We start from the raw sequence: 16,134 nt of genomic DNA, 5'->3' as shown, positions 1-16,134 counted from the left end.
GCAAGTATGGGAAAGAAGGATTTCCACATTGGCCAAAGAAACAGTTGTGGCAAGACTACCTATTTTTAACATGGTTTATTCCTAGCACTATTTCAGACACAGTATTTTCTCTCCCATCTGTTGACACAGTTGTTTTGTTTCTCTAAAGACATAGTTGTCTGTGTCTTGGAGAAAAAATGAACACCAACACCATGAATAGTTGCAGAGAAAAACATGAGACTGACACCCAATCAAACAGTGATCTGGTCAAAAGGTAACACTGGAAAAGCTTTATGACTGTAATGTACAGCAATTCTTCAGATGCCTCCTAAAATTTACATCAGATATTTTAAGTGTAACTGTGAATTTTTAAAATTCAGATCTGGTATACTCAAGAGCTAACTAAGATGGTTAATTGAGCTAAGGGGTCTGACTGCAAAGCTGCTGTTGGAGCAATGCACCAGTCTGTTCAGGAGGAATGCAGACAGAGTAAGGAGCAAACACTTTCTTTAATAAGGGAAGGAAAATGTAATGAGAGCACCAAGGGGAAAAACATAAACCCCAAAGGCTGATAAAAATTAAACTGGTAAAACAGGATGAAACATTAAGCAATCCTTCTAACACTCAGGTTGCCAGGCTGTTTTCTCTGATTTTTAATGATAATTTTTTTGCCTTGCTGGACTGCTGGAGTTCATAGTTATGATCTTGCAGGCAAACTGAAAACCTTATCTCCTCTCAAAGGCATTTCAGGCAGCTTGAGAGCTGGTAAGTGGAAGCAAATAAAACTGAAGCATGGCTAAGGTAGGACCTCTGCAGATCACTAAAGCACCTCTGTTCTTGTAGAACAGCCTATTTGCTGGAAAAGCTGCAATATGAAAACCTGATATATTAAAGGTCAAGACTCCAATACAGAGCAGACTCATCTGTATTGTGTTTTAATTTCTTTTTATGCCGAGAGGTGCCTAGGGTTCTGAGGAGGTGACAGAAAGATAAATCATGCATGACAAACTGGAACAGAAGACAAGGCTGCATCCAGAATAGGATAGCTCTGCTGGTGCAGCTGTCTGAGCACACTGTACTCACAGTGTTCCAGCACAGCCTTCATTCAGACCAGCAAAATTGTGCTATTTGCTGGCACAGCTTTTTCCTGAGGTCCATCTTCCCCCATCCAACACATGAGAAGTGTTTCAGTAGAAGTAAAGGTTTGTTCTAAATGTATCCACAGTGAGAGCTTTTGTGTGTGTTAGAGATCAAGTCAAAGATCATGCCTCTTTACACCTCTTTGCACCAAGACAGCAGAGACAGCAAAAATCTGTAAAACAGGCATGTTCTTCACTTGACTGGAGTAAGAAGTCCTTTGTAAAGGCTTCAGTACTGGCTTCTGCCCCTATTGGGAATCTTACCTTCTCATGCACTTTTGCAGAAATGCAGAGACAAAATGTCTCAGCACACGTGCCCTTATCAGAAAGGTTATGGTATTTCCACAAGCAAAAGAAGTTTCCAGCACCCCCATGAGTGACCCCAGCTCCTGCTCCACCCCCGTTCTGTGGAAGGCTCACCCACCTGGCCCTGCCCACACCAGTGAGGCTGAGCAGGGTCTAAGCACCCTTCCCCTGTCTGGGGAAGCAGACAGTGGGCTTGGTGGTGCTGCCTGCTGCAGGCACAGCCTCCTCCCAGGATGGAGAAGGGAGGACCATGATGTACAGAGACATGGGGGGGAATTATGCCAAACCAAGTGCCTGGTGCTATGTGGGCAGTTTAAGAAAGCAACCAAATTCACCAAGATGATGAAAACAACTGATTTAAGATTTTTTTTTTAAATATTATTAGAAAGCTTTCAGGAGCTATGTGAAAAGTTATTTTCCAGGTGTGCCATATGGTATGACTTACTGGTCACAATCATTTAAATGATTTAAGATTTTAAGACTGTTGTCTGTGATTTTCATAAGTGACTTTAACATGCCTTTGAAGAAATTAGGACCAGCAAAAGATCTGGCAGTATACTCATACACAGTTTTCAGCCTGTTAAAAGGGCTTACCTGCTTACCTGCCTTTGGTCTGACAATGACTAGAGCTGCAGTCATTGGAAACCCAGTATTATCTAATTTTTTTATAAAACATACAGTAACTATTTCTGGAAGGCTGGACTTACTCCAGGCTACTATGGTTTCCATAGACAGGAAGCTTGAAGGTTTGGGATTAAAACAGCAGGAGGTTGAAAAGAAAATTGAGGACCTGGAAATAACAACTGATAGTCCTGATGCAGTCATCACTGAGAACACTGCAGCTCTGAAAAATGGAATCAACAGCCTGGAGAATAATCTCAGATAAAAGGCTAGATTTTGGAGGCCAGTGGAAAGCTCCTGCAAGGACAGTTACAAGACAGGTTCTGATATACTTTTCCATAAGCGTTTCAAGAATTTCTCCTCAGCATCGTGTAGGAAAACATGATGTAAAAGCTTGTAGCTGTCCAGACTATCCCAGCACGTCCCATTTAAAGGAAAATGCGTTGGCTAAGAGCTCTGACAGCACGTCCTCCTCTAGCTATGGAAGCTGAAGGTCCCTCTGTCCCTACTTTTCCATGCTGGCTGAAGGCTCACATTTCTGCCTCATTCAGTGTGAGCCCTCCACTGACCTTCAGCCAACCCAGATGGCTCTGCCCAGAGTAAGAAGCAGAGCACTTCCACAGCTCTTCTGAGAAGTTGTATGGTGGGCTTGTAAACAATGATAATCCCTGGGCAGGGGGTCACCTTTAACCTGTGCAGTCCCTTGCAATTCCCGTCCACTGCCTGAGAGCTGAAGCACAGGTGAAGAATTATAGAAAAAGCGAGATGGAAAGTTTAACTTGCTGCATTACTAAAGTAACAGCTGAAGAAACAAGCTTATCAGACATGCTACTGAACTTAAAGCCCTAAATAAGAATTATCTATGATGTGGTGATTGACAGAATACTCATTTCTTCAGAGCAGACACAGAGGTTTTATCCTGAATTTTCAGAACTCATGAATGTTGTTGTAGACAAAGTACCCCCCTTGAATATCCTACTGTGATATTCAAGACAAGAAAGAATAAAATACAGACTCCAAATAGTGTACTAAACCAATCTCTCTCTAAATTGTCTGTTGCCCAGAAAACTCATTACAAAGCAATATATTTTAAGATAAAAATTACTGGCCTTTGAAACACAAACCATAATGCAGGTGAGGAGAGCCCTCACTAAATTTGATGCCTGTGCTCCAAAAGGTGCCAGCTCAAACAGATACCATAACACTAGTGGCAGAAAGAAACTGGCTGACTTAAACAGACTGGCAGGCATTAGCTAAACCTGGTTTCTGAGGATGTTTCATATTAACATATGGTATCTTCAAGGCCTGGTTGCCCCAGGAAACAGAGAAATGGAAAAACAGGTTTTCAGGCTACCTTTGCTTTCTCTCTCTTTTGCATTCAGCTGAGCTGTGGTGCTGCTGCAAGCAAAAGACTAAGGAGTATATGATGGCAATATCACCAAGACTCATACCCTTAAACCCCCAAGGTTTGATTTCATGTTAGGGCTCCTGCTCTAAAGTTAGTAAAACCAGAAAAATGGTGAGAGGCTGGTCTGACTGCAGCAGCTCCAACCAAGGAAAAACCACCCTAGGAAAGGAGACATGAAAAGTGCACAGGACTTAAAAATGCTTTTGGATAAAAGAGTCAACACATAAGGCCCATAAAAATGGTTTTGCTAGGAAAACATTATGCCACTACTAAGAAACATAAGAAATCAACCTAAAGGCTTCTCATGAAGAATAAAAGACAAACAAATCATAGTGATCACTCAGAAATTCAGATACAATGAATGGCTAAGAAAAGTGATAAGGTAGGGGGAAAAAAAAGACAAAACAGAGCCCTACTGAATTTTACATCTCCAAAGAATTATTCAAATTCCCACTCGAGCATTTCCAGAGATTAATATAATCAATTTTGATTCAGGTAGTTACAACAGATATATTAAAATTTAGTCAATTATGTCCCAAACTATTATTGCACTGTTCTAGAACCTTTGTGACCACCATAAACTGCTTGCATGATAGAAGAGCAAGCACTAAAAGAAAAGAAGGTATTTTTTTTTTCTGTCAGGACTACTTCATGGGAGACAAGTAGAATAATGAGATCGCAGGAAGGGGCTTCAGGCAGAGCCTGATGAACCTTGCATGACCTTAGGACAGGTAAAGCACTGCTCATTATTTCTCTAAGGATTGCTTACTAATACACCAATCCTACAGCAGTTTCAAATGTGATTAAAAGAGGATAAGTAAATGGAGCCAGAATTAACTTTGCTGGGGCTACTCCATTTCTTTCATTCTGACAAGTCAAAGAAATTCTTAACTTGAACTGCAGATGTAGGTTTTGGCACCTATGTTCCAATGCTTTTCATACCATTTCATTACAACTAGTCCTGGCAATGAGCAATGAACTCCTCAGTGGGTTTGCAAATCATCACAGCAACATGATTAGAAAACTTGATCCAAATATCATAAAAGTCAATGGAACCTGGACTGAGACCAAAGAGAATTGCTCTTCCCTGCCAGGCGTGACTAGTTATACATCATGTTGCTTCTGTGGATGAAAGTGAATCTTTGCCCATGCACCAATTTTAATTACTTAACAATAGAGCCTGCTTTTGAATAATGTAGTGTCATGAAAGAAAACATAACCTGGCATAGAGGAAACGTGTCTTCAGTAAAAAATTCCACTGACTACAGTGCCTGTTGAGTAAGATTACCACACTGTTACTTAAGGGTAGGCACACACATGTGAAGCAGCTACTGATCTGCAGGTCCTCTAAACCCTCCCCTGGGAACCTGCACCACCACTGACATTTGTAGCAGGAGAGGTGTAGCTCATGTGGACACAGATTGTACCTCACCTCCCATGTGAGATCATTCTCTAAAATTTTATAGATTTCCTGTCTTTAATATATGGAGATATTCCTGTGGGGGGAAAAAAGTATAATTCTAAGGAAGAAAACAAAATGTTTTAAGTATAGCCTAAATATGTATATTTTATTTTAATATCAATTTCCAGAGATTATGCATAAACATGAATGGGTCATCTTAGATCACCTATAATAGTCACTTATCTAGTTTAGCTGTGACTGACTCCACACCCTCCCATGGCAGTTTGCTCCACTGACCTAAATGTTGCACAGTAGTAACCCCCTTTCCAATATCGAACAGTCTAGAGCAAAGTACTTCCTGCTGTACTTTAACCACAGTATTTCCCTCCCAATTTCTCTCCAGCAACATATGAAAATACCTTGCCCTGTTCATTCCAGCTCTTGCAGACACGTATGTGCACCTAAAGCTCTCACTTAGGCTCTCTCCAGACCCAATGTACCTAGATTTCTTCTCTCAAACACACTTTCAGCTTCATTTTGGGGTTTTCTATCTTCCTGAAGAGTCCTGTGAATTGAGGTTGCCCTTTGGCTCTTTGATTTTGTGGACTGAAGACAATTTTTAAATATTTGCACCAAGTCTAGTTAGGAATTTGATTTATGAGGCTTGAAGGTAAAAATATGTCACTGCACAACTCCCTGCTTTCTAGTGGTATTTGTTCTTTCAAATTTAATATTGTTCCCCCAAGAGATACCTCAAGAAAATCCCACATAAAAGATCAATATTCCCATTAATTAAATAGCTGGAATTTAATACCGTTCTTCTTCAGAATGTGCCTTATAATTCCAGAGAACTTCCACCCAAACACAAACCAAGAGTGTTACCTCCCTCCATAAACTTATGTCACCTCCCTTAGGGGTTGCTCAGCATGAAGCCACATCAGCACCAAGATTACCTGACCATTTACACAGAACATCTGAAGGCTGTTGAGGTCACACTAAATTCCAGTAGCAGGAACTTAAAGCTACTTCTGATATGCCTGGTCTGCAATCATGGCCCTTATACTTTGATTTTTCAGTAACTCCCTTCACCTGATATGTGTGACACACAGAGGAGGTCCAGGAGCATAAAACAAACCCATTTTCCCAATGAAATTACATGCCTAAAGTGCTAAAGACACATGAAAAGGAGACTTATTTTCCTCTGTTTAGACACAAAGATTGGCAGAGCGTATCTGAACAGCTCTGCTCCACTGCTACTTCAAAGGGCTGCAATATAAGTCTCATCCAACTTGTTTTCAGAATCAATACATGGAAGGTTTGGGTTTCCTAGTTTTTCACTGCTTCAACAAAGAGAGGACACCACTGCTGGGACTGCCTTTGCCTAGTGCCAGCATGAGAAGCTGAAAACAGATTACAATAGCATGGCAGAGCAATTTCTATATTAGAGAGAGAGCTGTAAAGTCTGATACAAACAGACAAGCATTATGTTTTCCAACATGCAGCTCAGAAGACAGGCTTATTGACCATAAAATGAATTATATAACCCAACTTGTATTATGTCACCTGAGACCTTGGTTAGGCCACTACCTTTGACATACATATATATATATATATATATATATATATATATATATACATATATATATATATATATATATATATATATATATATATATATATATATATATATATATATATAAATGATATATAGGATATATATAATTATTTCCCCCAGAAAACTGTCAAGTTACATTCCTTATGTAACACTGCTGCAGTGCTAACCTGAAGCATAATGACTGTGCTCATTATAGGGTTATTATGAGTTCTGAGATGAAGAGCTGTCAATAATGTAATTTTCTCCATATAAGGTAAAACACTGTCTTTGTTGCAAAGGGAATCCCAGTTATATCTGTTTGAAACATTAATTACAGTAATAAACAGGTTAAGAGCAGTACCCACAGGTGCCCCTCCAGCAAGACACACAAGCCTGTAACTCAGGGGGTGTGTGGGACAAGGAAAAGGGATGCTGCAACCTTAGCTGCTGGACTTGGCCTTAGTGTGCAATCCTCTTCATCCTTGTACTGAAGAAGATGGTACACAATCCTGCAGTGCTTATGGCCAGACTCAATATTTTTTGTATAAAACATATACAGATATGTTATATATATATAACATATACAAATATATATATTTATGTATACAAATATATATATAAAATATATACATATACCTATACAAAGTAAATTTGCTTGAATGGGTCAGTCTAGCCCTTTTTTTGGTCATTTTTGCTGTCAGTTCAGTTCCCCCTATTAAAGACTGTGAAAAGAAATGGTCTTCAGCAGGGATTTATATTCCAATCACATGATCTCAATTTCTTTCAGAAAAAGAAGTATCGACCTGGTTCTTCACTTTTCAGATAAGTCAGATCCAGCTTTCAGATGCTGCCCTTTTGTTGTGATCAGGTTTTGCCAATGGCTTCCTATTTAATATACTGCAAGATAAACTGGTACCTGTGCAGTTAGGTTCCAAATGTGTTAAAACAAATTGATAATGACAGGGCAAGTAGGTAGGTCTCTAACTCCTTCCTGTCTGTTAATATAGTAGTGGGCTTTTTAGTCATCTTTTCTTTTAAAGACCTGTGATCTAAAGGGATTTTAAAGGCCCCCTCTCTAGTGAACCAGCTTTTGTTGCTACAAGTTCTTGCAGTAAAAAAGCATAGGTGCTCCTTTCCAAGGATTCCACTGTATCCCTTACCATCAACATCCAGCTGAGTTGCAAAGCATACTGTGGACTCTGTCAAACCCCTTCCTGGGGATTGTCCTGGTTTGTAACTGATGTTTGCCTGTGTTGGCATTCCCAAGAACCAGTTCACTGCAGGCTGATGGATCAGCAGGAGATCATGAACCACTGCAATGCTCACAACAGCTGCCTCTGCCTGCTCAGTCTCTCCCCTACAGCCTGCAGTCTGCTTCAGTGCAGCCAGGACTCAGGGCCTGGGCTGCTGGATTGGACCCCCTGCTCTCTAAAAGAGAGGTTTCAGTGACTAATGTTCAGGTGTAAAGGTCACTGAGAATGAAATGAAAATCCTGGAAACAACATGGAATGCAGGCAAGCTTATTTCAGTGTGTGTCTTACCAGAATTTTTAATCTTTTAACAAACTAGCAAAAGAGAAGCAATCCTAACTTTTGGGCTTTGCCTCAATCTAGTTCATCTGCCTGTTCCAAGCAGTTCATCTAATGCAGCAAAGTACAAACCAGACACAGTGAGACAGCCCTGTTTCACAAGCTCACTAATATAATGCATTTCCATTTCTTAGGCTCCAGCCCACAGTCTGCCACCCTACAGAGCCTCCTCAGACCCACAGGGTGAGCCAGCACTTCATGCCCTCCGCTGTCAGAAAAGTGACACAGATTTGCAGCTGGAGGTGAGAGAACAGCCGCAAAGAAAGTTCAAACCTTGTCATGGCCACGCTGCCCCTCCATATCCCTGCCCTCTCCTAGTGCCACTCACAGCCCTTTGGGCTCAGCCCCTGCCTCCAGCGGCCCCCAAGCCACTGGGACCAGCACAGGCTCCAGTCCCCGCCCGAGATGCTGAGGAGTGACGACCAGGAGTCTGCTCCTGCACAATCCACCTCAAACCATAACTCTAAGTGCATCTTCACTTCTACTCATGTATTTATAAGGCCCTGCATGGGGACAAATTATGCTTTCAAAAATATTACAGGAAAATGCTGCAAGTGATTGTCATAAAAAACCCCATCATAATTTCATTAAAAATTAACAAAAAGAAAGCATTAGTGTTGTCCTGCCAACTGGGGGTTGGGGGGTATCTCACATTAAATTGAGAAGGCCAGCAATGGAAAACCTTTTTAGATTGGTGTTTCCATTCCTTCCTCTTTTGCTTGGTTCAAAAGTCCTGCATAATTAATACTGCAGTACTTAATAAATGCTTATGAACCTACTACCTCTCTGCTTTTTCCATTTAATTAGGTGATTGACTTCAGGCATACTATAAATTATAATGACAATTTAATTACTTTTTTAATGTGCACACTTAAAAGATTTATAAACAGGAATAGGGTAATACAGTGCACTCAAAATTAGAAGTACCATGAACTGGAGAACAGCACAAAGTAATGACATCTAAAGTATCTCCTCAGTGGCTGAGCAGCTGCAGTGACTGGGAGGTATTTAAAGTGTCTGGTACAACTACAGAGAACTATATATTTCTGTCCAAATGCCCATGTACACCCCTTTCAACTTTTCCTTCCAGCACTTGCACATCTCACTTCATGGCAGAAACATAAAGGAGTTCCAAGGACAAGTCGGGCTGCATACTGCAGTGTCTCTTGGGCAAAGCATTCACAAGAAGTGGAAGACCTTTTCTTTTAAACAAATCATAAAACTTCTGCATCACTTAATCATAACACAGTCATTGTTAAAATTTGCAGGGGGCCAAAATCTCCTACAATATTCCAGCTGGCACAGGCAAACTGCCAAAGACCATGGATTCTATCATCTCATCAACAGACCCTTCCTACTCAGGAGGCAGAAACGTCTGAGAATATTTTGCACCACATCCTAAAACAATCCAAGTTAACTCTTGTGATATTGTTATTATGCCACCTAGGACTCACTCCCCAGTCACTTACAGGAATGTAAAAGCTAAGAGGATTGCATATATAACAAATCAAGTAAGAATCAAATCCTTCAAACTAGTGCTCAAAAAAATTTGCTATTAAATAGTTTAAGATAATAAAAGTTAACCTACTTCAGCCTACCTAAATGTGCAGACATTTCTGAGCACTGGTTGGTCATTACAAAGCTAGCTGTATTTTCTACAAGTTACCTAACACCAACAGAGATGATAGCATTTGTTTTAAATCACCCAGTATGCTACATTGCTGAAAATTTCTCATGTAAAAAAAGTCATTAAAATTTGGGCTAGAGGAGATGCTTTCCCATCTGGGAGCTGAATCTGGTTTGGTGCGACTATTCCTGTCTGTTAATTTAGCAGTACAAAGTATAACTCTAAATTCTTAGCATACTTACTGGGGATGCTGGCATCTCTGTAACCAGAACTGCTTACAGAGAGGGGAAAAAAAAAGACTGGGCAATTCACAGTGTGCTAGAAAAATTATGGGCAATTCCACATTTTAAGCATCATCTATCAACAGTGTTGAATAGTCAAAAGAGGAATAAATTTGAATGCATTGCCAAGGCAAATGCTGTGATAATTGTATCTGTTTTTCCTTTTCAATACAGAAAAAAAATCCCAGATGCTCATCTCATTTGCACCCAGTGAAGCTGAGTGGAAAGCGGATCAATCCCAAGCTTCATTGTGGGGCTGCCTGTCCACCTTGGCCAGCACAGAGCAGGACCTGAAAAGGTACAGGTGAAAGAAAAAGCACCAGGAGGCTGAGCAGCGTGGTGAATCACAGGGAGCTGCTTTGTCTGCAGCTTCCGTTCTCTGAGGAACTGTGCAGGGCTGAAACAATGGCTCTCCTATGGAACTGCATCTCATCTACCTCATCTACAGCCAGTGATGAATGATGGGTCAAGAGGGCAGCAGACTTTGGGTGCACAACCCTTAAATACTTTATCAAAGATGGCAAAAGGCCATGTGCTTCAATAACACAGCAAATACTTCCTTTTGCTGTGTAGCAGACAAATTCCTTCCTCTCTGCTGGCTCAATCTGAAGCTTTTGGTTCACAGCTCAGAGCGTGTGCAAGTTTTACATTCACAAAACATACACGTAAAAAAGCTTCAGTTTTATTCCTGAGACCATTCAACTGTAAACATTCTCACAGAAATGGAAAGTCAGTCCTATCTGAAATCCTATGCTTTCATAAATATGTAATTCTAGGGATTTGTGGCGCTTATAGACAATAAAAGAAGGCACGTTTTACTTATTTTAAAAAGGGAAGCTGAATAGAAAGAATTGAAAAAAAATTCTAAAGCTGTATCTCATCCAAAATTTTTATACTGGGGTTTTCTGACAGAAAAACCTACTGATTTGATAGAAATTAAAAGTTCAAACAGAAATTTTGTCCCTGGTTTAAATGAAGATAAATGAAAATAATCAAAACTAACAGTTTGAAAGTATTGTGCTGCTCAGAGAATTACAATTTAACAAGACCTACAAGATGAGTTGGAATATCTTCATGACATAAAAATACGCAAAATAAAACCGAAGAATCATTTAAAATGTTATGAAGTAAGATGTCTTACTGCTTATGAGTTGTCCAGGTTTTTTCCCAGTTAGAGGAGAGGTAAAGTATTTCAGAACCTTCTGCAATCTAAATTTTCTTCCAACCACTTTTGTCTTCTGTTCCTCCTTAGCTGTTTCTTTGTCTTTTTATTCCTCTAAATATCTTTAAAACTTGATCTAACTGCTCTGAATTTGACAACAAAACTTAGTTCTAACAGGACAGAAAGCTCATGTCTGGTTTCTAAAGGAAGTGGCAGAAAGCAATCTTGGGAAAAAACCTCCAAATCAGCTGCGACCTCAGCAAACAGAAGAAGTCCACTTGGGCTCCTGCCCACCCAGCACCAGAATCTGGGGTAACCCTGTAACTTTGGGATTGTTATTTAATGGCAACAACGCTCAGAACTGGATCATAACTTTCCCGTTTTGGAGGCTTTGAGGAGTTGGTTGGCACCGAAATGCCGATGTGAGCAGTGCGGGTTTTCCGGCAGTGCCGCGTGGGCAGTGAGGCAGCGAGCTGTGCCACCCCACCACCCATCCTGCAGTGCCATGGAAACATGCACCTTTCACCTCCAGAGGCACTGGGGCAGAAGAAATAGGTGTTTTCCCTCCCAAAGACCTCACATCATTTTACACTACAGCAATGGATTTGCATAATTTCAATCGAACTGTGTATTGCAGATCTCACTATAGATTTTGAATTTAAACACTTCAGAACTGAGCAAAATAAATAGTGCTTTATGCTCAGGAAATGGAAGGTCTTGGAGTGGAGGTATCTCTGCTTCCTTATAGCCCTGTTGAACAGATTACAAGCAGGCCTGACATCTCTACTTCAGTCAAGTGAAAATTTCAGATTAAAAAATGAGTTATTTTAATTGATAGCCATAATGTATCCTGAAAACGTTAAAACACTGAAAAACTACTGTACAATAATAGCTTTTACACAACCACTGCTGCCCAAAAAGCAAACCAGCACAGAAATAACTCGCCCTCTGAGTATTTTCATTCCTTTTTCAGAGTGTGAAACTAAGATTGGCACCAAACTGCATCACCTTTTTAATGCATTTTCCTTCCAAACTAAGGGGCACTTGAGGAGCCACAGTGACTCCCAAAGAAAACATATTTGATGTAACTTTTCTGCTACACCCCCCTTCAGTTCATGGCCCAGCACTCTGCTTCCTTTTATTCATCCAGGTGAGGAGAAGCTGACAGCCGGGGGAGGGAAGAGATTGGGAGCCATATGGAGCTAGAGTCAATTTTTGGTATGTATTTGTGAATAGATACAAAAAAGATAAATGCTGGCATGCATAAATTCATATTTTATCAATACCTATTTTGGTACTTACTGTCAGAGTAATTTATTCCAAAATAGGCTTTTAAAAATGAACACCAGTTTAAAGAAAATTCCCATCCCGACTTATTTCTTGCCACAGCAAATCCAGGATCCCAACACCATGAAGCAGGAGGCAGAATCCCACTCAATATGGTTTACCTCACAATGCCAATAGGGAAAGTGGTGCAAATAACCAAGAGCCCAAGAGAGACATTCCCCAGGTCACTGCCCAAGACAAGCTCCCCAGGAATGGGGGTGGGCAGCCAGCCTTGGCACGAGGCAGCATTGAGGGTCCACATCCGAGCTGCTGACACAGAGGGAGGGAGAGCTGATGGTTCTGCATGCAGCACATTGTAATAACAAAGGTTATCAAAACTACAAGATTCACTAGGTTGGCTGCCTGTAATTGCTGCACCTACAAATGTTCAGTTTCACTTCTCAGACTTATTCAAATAGTCCAGCCCCCATGGGCCTGCAAACCTGCGCTGCAAGTCTGAATATGGAAGGGGATTTATTAAAAGATTGCTGTGCATCTGACCATGACGGAATGCTAAAAAATGAAAAAGTAATGAAATGTACAGAACATTTCTGAGCGCCAGATTATGTTTGGCCTGGATCCAGTGGACATGTTTGATATCCACTGGCTCCCCTATTACAGACTGCTATCTCCCCAAACTTTGATCTAAGGCCACTGCAAGAGCAGAGGAGCAAAAGTATCTGTGAGAGTCACTTATTCCATTAGTCAGAAATCAAAAATCAAAAGAGCCACTTGAAACACTAACAGAATGCAAAAGCTCATCACTTCCTTCAGAGAAGGGCAAAAGACCTTATTTGTAATTGTTGATTGGAACATGGGCCATGAAGAAAATTTCTGGACTCTATTACCAGCTCTTAAATAGTTCTGTTGCTGGACTCCAGCAAATGGTTTGCATTTTTTATGCTTTTTCAAAATCGTAATAAAAAACACATACCCACCTCACAGAACAGAGGCTTCATCAATGTTCCTAACTCACTCTCAGGTTCTTAGGTAGACAATCCTGCAAAAGTGCAGAGCACCATTATTTAGATTTGATTTGTCTTAAAAAAAATTTAATCCTGTCTATTACTTGGTTGGGATTTTTTAGAATTATTTTCCCAGTAGGAACAATTTTGGATGCCAAATCAGCACCTCTGCCTGGAGACTGGCCTCAAGCTTCTGCTTTGTGCATACGCGTACATCATATTCCTACATCCACCACTAAACAGAAGTGAGTCTGTGAACAGGTCAGTAAGACAAAAGCCAAGCTATGTACATCTAAATCTGAATGCAGAACAAACAAAAAAAAAGTGGGTTTTTTAAAGAACAAAACTCTCTCCCCTAAGAACTTAGTTTCTTCATGGTTACACAGTCTGGGTGCAATGTGTAAAAAAATGGCTTTCTGAGGCACTGTGGTGTCTTCTGAATCACTGCCATTACCCAAGAAAACCCCAGGAAGTGGTTTGGATGAGAAGCTGGACCCAGCTTGCGTAGGTATCAGCTGATGTCAGAGTACACACAGCACAAAGCCCTTACAATATGGACATTGTGAAACGGGGAATAACCTTCTCTTATCTCCTGCAGTTTGGGAAATCATTTCTAACCCGGTGACTACAGAGCTTAGGAATAAGTCAAACAGTTAATTATTCACTATGTTTCCTAATTAATCTCCATTTCTGGCCAAATCTTTGTATGCCCATAAAAACACGAAGATCTCCAGCGAGGGAAACAACAGCATGAGCTTTTGGACCTCCTTCTGCAAAGCAATTCGTTTTTCCATAAACAGTTACTATTAAGCAAGGACAAAGCAACAAACCAGACAGCCATCTGTGTAAACCAATTTAAAAGGATGGTGACCTCATAACATTTTTCAAACTAACGCTCTCCGTTTAACTTCTGCCACCCCGTCCTGCCCCAGCAGATGCTGGGTTGGAGCAGGTCCTCGGGTGAGCCTTTGCTCCAGGGAAAGCTGGTGCTTTAAAGCCACAGAGATTTCACACCCATGAAAAGAGCATGTCAATGAAAATACCTCGGCATATATGGAAGCAGGATAACCTTGGTGGCTGCCCACGCTCCCAGAGGGTGTTGCCACAAAGGTCTGTGCTATGTTTGCCAGCTGAGCTTCCTAGAGGTATGAGGTCAAGTGAGCACAAAGGTTCAGGCCACCGATGGTAACACAATCCCTGCTGAACTGTGTTCTTCCTTACGACCCAGAGAGAAGCCAGAACAAGCACAGATGGCAACCACATTAGAAAAGAAGGCAAACCTGATAGCCTTAGAGCAAAACTTACGAATCTACTTACACACAGCACAGCTATCCTGTGTGCACCCTGGACAGCCACAGCATCCCCAGCTCATTCTGCCTACTTAGATTTGAATCCAATGAAGCTTCAGGCAAAATATGCAAAATAAAATACCAAGCAGAATACCTACAAAGAAGTGCAAGTAATAAGCACCCAAGGACATGTCTTGCACAAGGTCACTTGCAGAACTGCCCTTTATTCCATTTACTAAAATCAGTCAGAGCCTCACAAGAGCTGAGAGCAGAGTGCATCAGATGATGGTGACATCAAACCATGGTAGCACAACAGAAGGAAGTGCATAAACTCATTTACTAGGGCATGTGGACTAGAAATATTTCAGTGTCAAAGAAGGTAACTGAAAGAAATGTGTATTCTGCATAGTCTCTTCACATTTCCAAGCACCAGAACAATGCAACAGTATATAAACTGTATTTCAAGTGGTGGAAGGAAGTGTGTGCTTCTCCGTTATATAAAGATGACGTTTCTAATCCACATAGTGCAGACATGGTACAAATTACCTTCCACAATGCCAAGGCTTGTAACATGGACTCTTTTTTCTTTAGCCTGCATTTTCTAAGAGCCATTACTTCACTGCCACAGCACCTAATGTTTGTGTGCCTGTTATTTGTGTTTGCTCTAAAATAATGGCTGTGAGGTGAAGGCAACTTGCCCTTCTGACCCAGCACATAATTGTACAACTGTTTGTGCAGTAATAACCCATCGTACACATAAAGTGACATTTCTCTAATTGGCATTTGCTGAACACAAGGGCATCCTCAGCAAACACAGTGGCTTTTTTATTGGCAACCCCTTTAATTATTTCACTCCTCCTAGCACAGAATCTCCTTTCTGTCATTAGAGAACAAACCATTCCTCACCACAGCCACAGTAATACTATATAGTTCTTAATACGTATTGCTGAATACTATTAAAGATGAGCCCTAAAAGACAGAGTAGTATTAACAGCTGTCCTGGGAATTTGTTCCAGAAAAGGGAACACTTCTGACCTTTGAGTCTGTATTTCAGTGCCTTCTTGAGATGCTTCAGAACAAAAGTTCAAGCGGCGTCTCCTTTCAGTTTGTCTCATCTTGTTGCATGTTAAAAGTGAGGACAGAAATTCAAGAGAAGCCTGGCTGGTGCTGCTTTCCCTTGCCTTCAGTTCTGCTGTGTCAGCTGATGCTGGCACACACAGCATATTCCTCTGCTTCTTTTGGTTTTGTCTTTCCTTGGTCTCTGCTTTGAGTCCCTACCCAGCCATCTCCACAGCTCTCCTGTCACTGCCATGTTACATAAAAACTCAGAAATGGCTTAGGAAACATTCAAATCTGTGCTATCTTGGCAAGCAGCTAATCCTTGAAGCAAATGCTACTTACACAACAGAGTGCCTGCGTTTCCTAGCCTGTCGTGGAGATGTCATG

At 40.9% G+C, this 16,134-nt stretch overlaps 1 protein-coding gene across 2 annotated transcripts in view; it reads right to left on the bottom strand.

Annotated features, from left to right (window-relative positions):
- The window catches only part of HIVEP2 (HIVEP zinc finger 2), a 132,722-nt gene that overhangs the window by 59,299 nt on the left and 57,289 nt on the right, over positions 1 to 16,134 (bottom strand). The window contains exon 3 of one of the 2 annotated variants that reach the window (XM_056486292.1): positions 13,373 to 13,434. The exons of the other annotated variant lie outside the window; for it this stretch is intronic. The gene's annotated coding sequence lies outside the window, so the exon portion shown is untranslated. The remainder of the gene's footprint in view (positions 1 to 13,372; positions 13,435 to 16,134) is intronic. 2 annotated transcript variants of the gene reach the window in all.

Source organism: Oenanthe melanoleuca, chromosome 3 (assembly GCF_029582105.1).
Source record: "Oenanthe melanoleuca isolate GR-GAL-2019-014 chromosome 3, OMel1.0, whole genome shotgun sequence".
Lineage (NCBI taxonomy): Eukaryota > Metazoa > Chordata > Aves > Passeriformes > Muscicapidae > Oenanthe > Oenanthe melanoleuca.
Note: the sequence above shows the minus strand (reverse complement) of the source record. Positions and strands in the feature narration are given on the sequence as shown.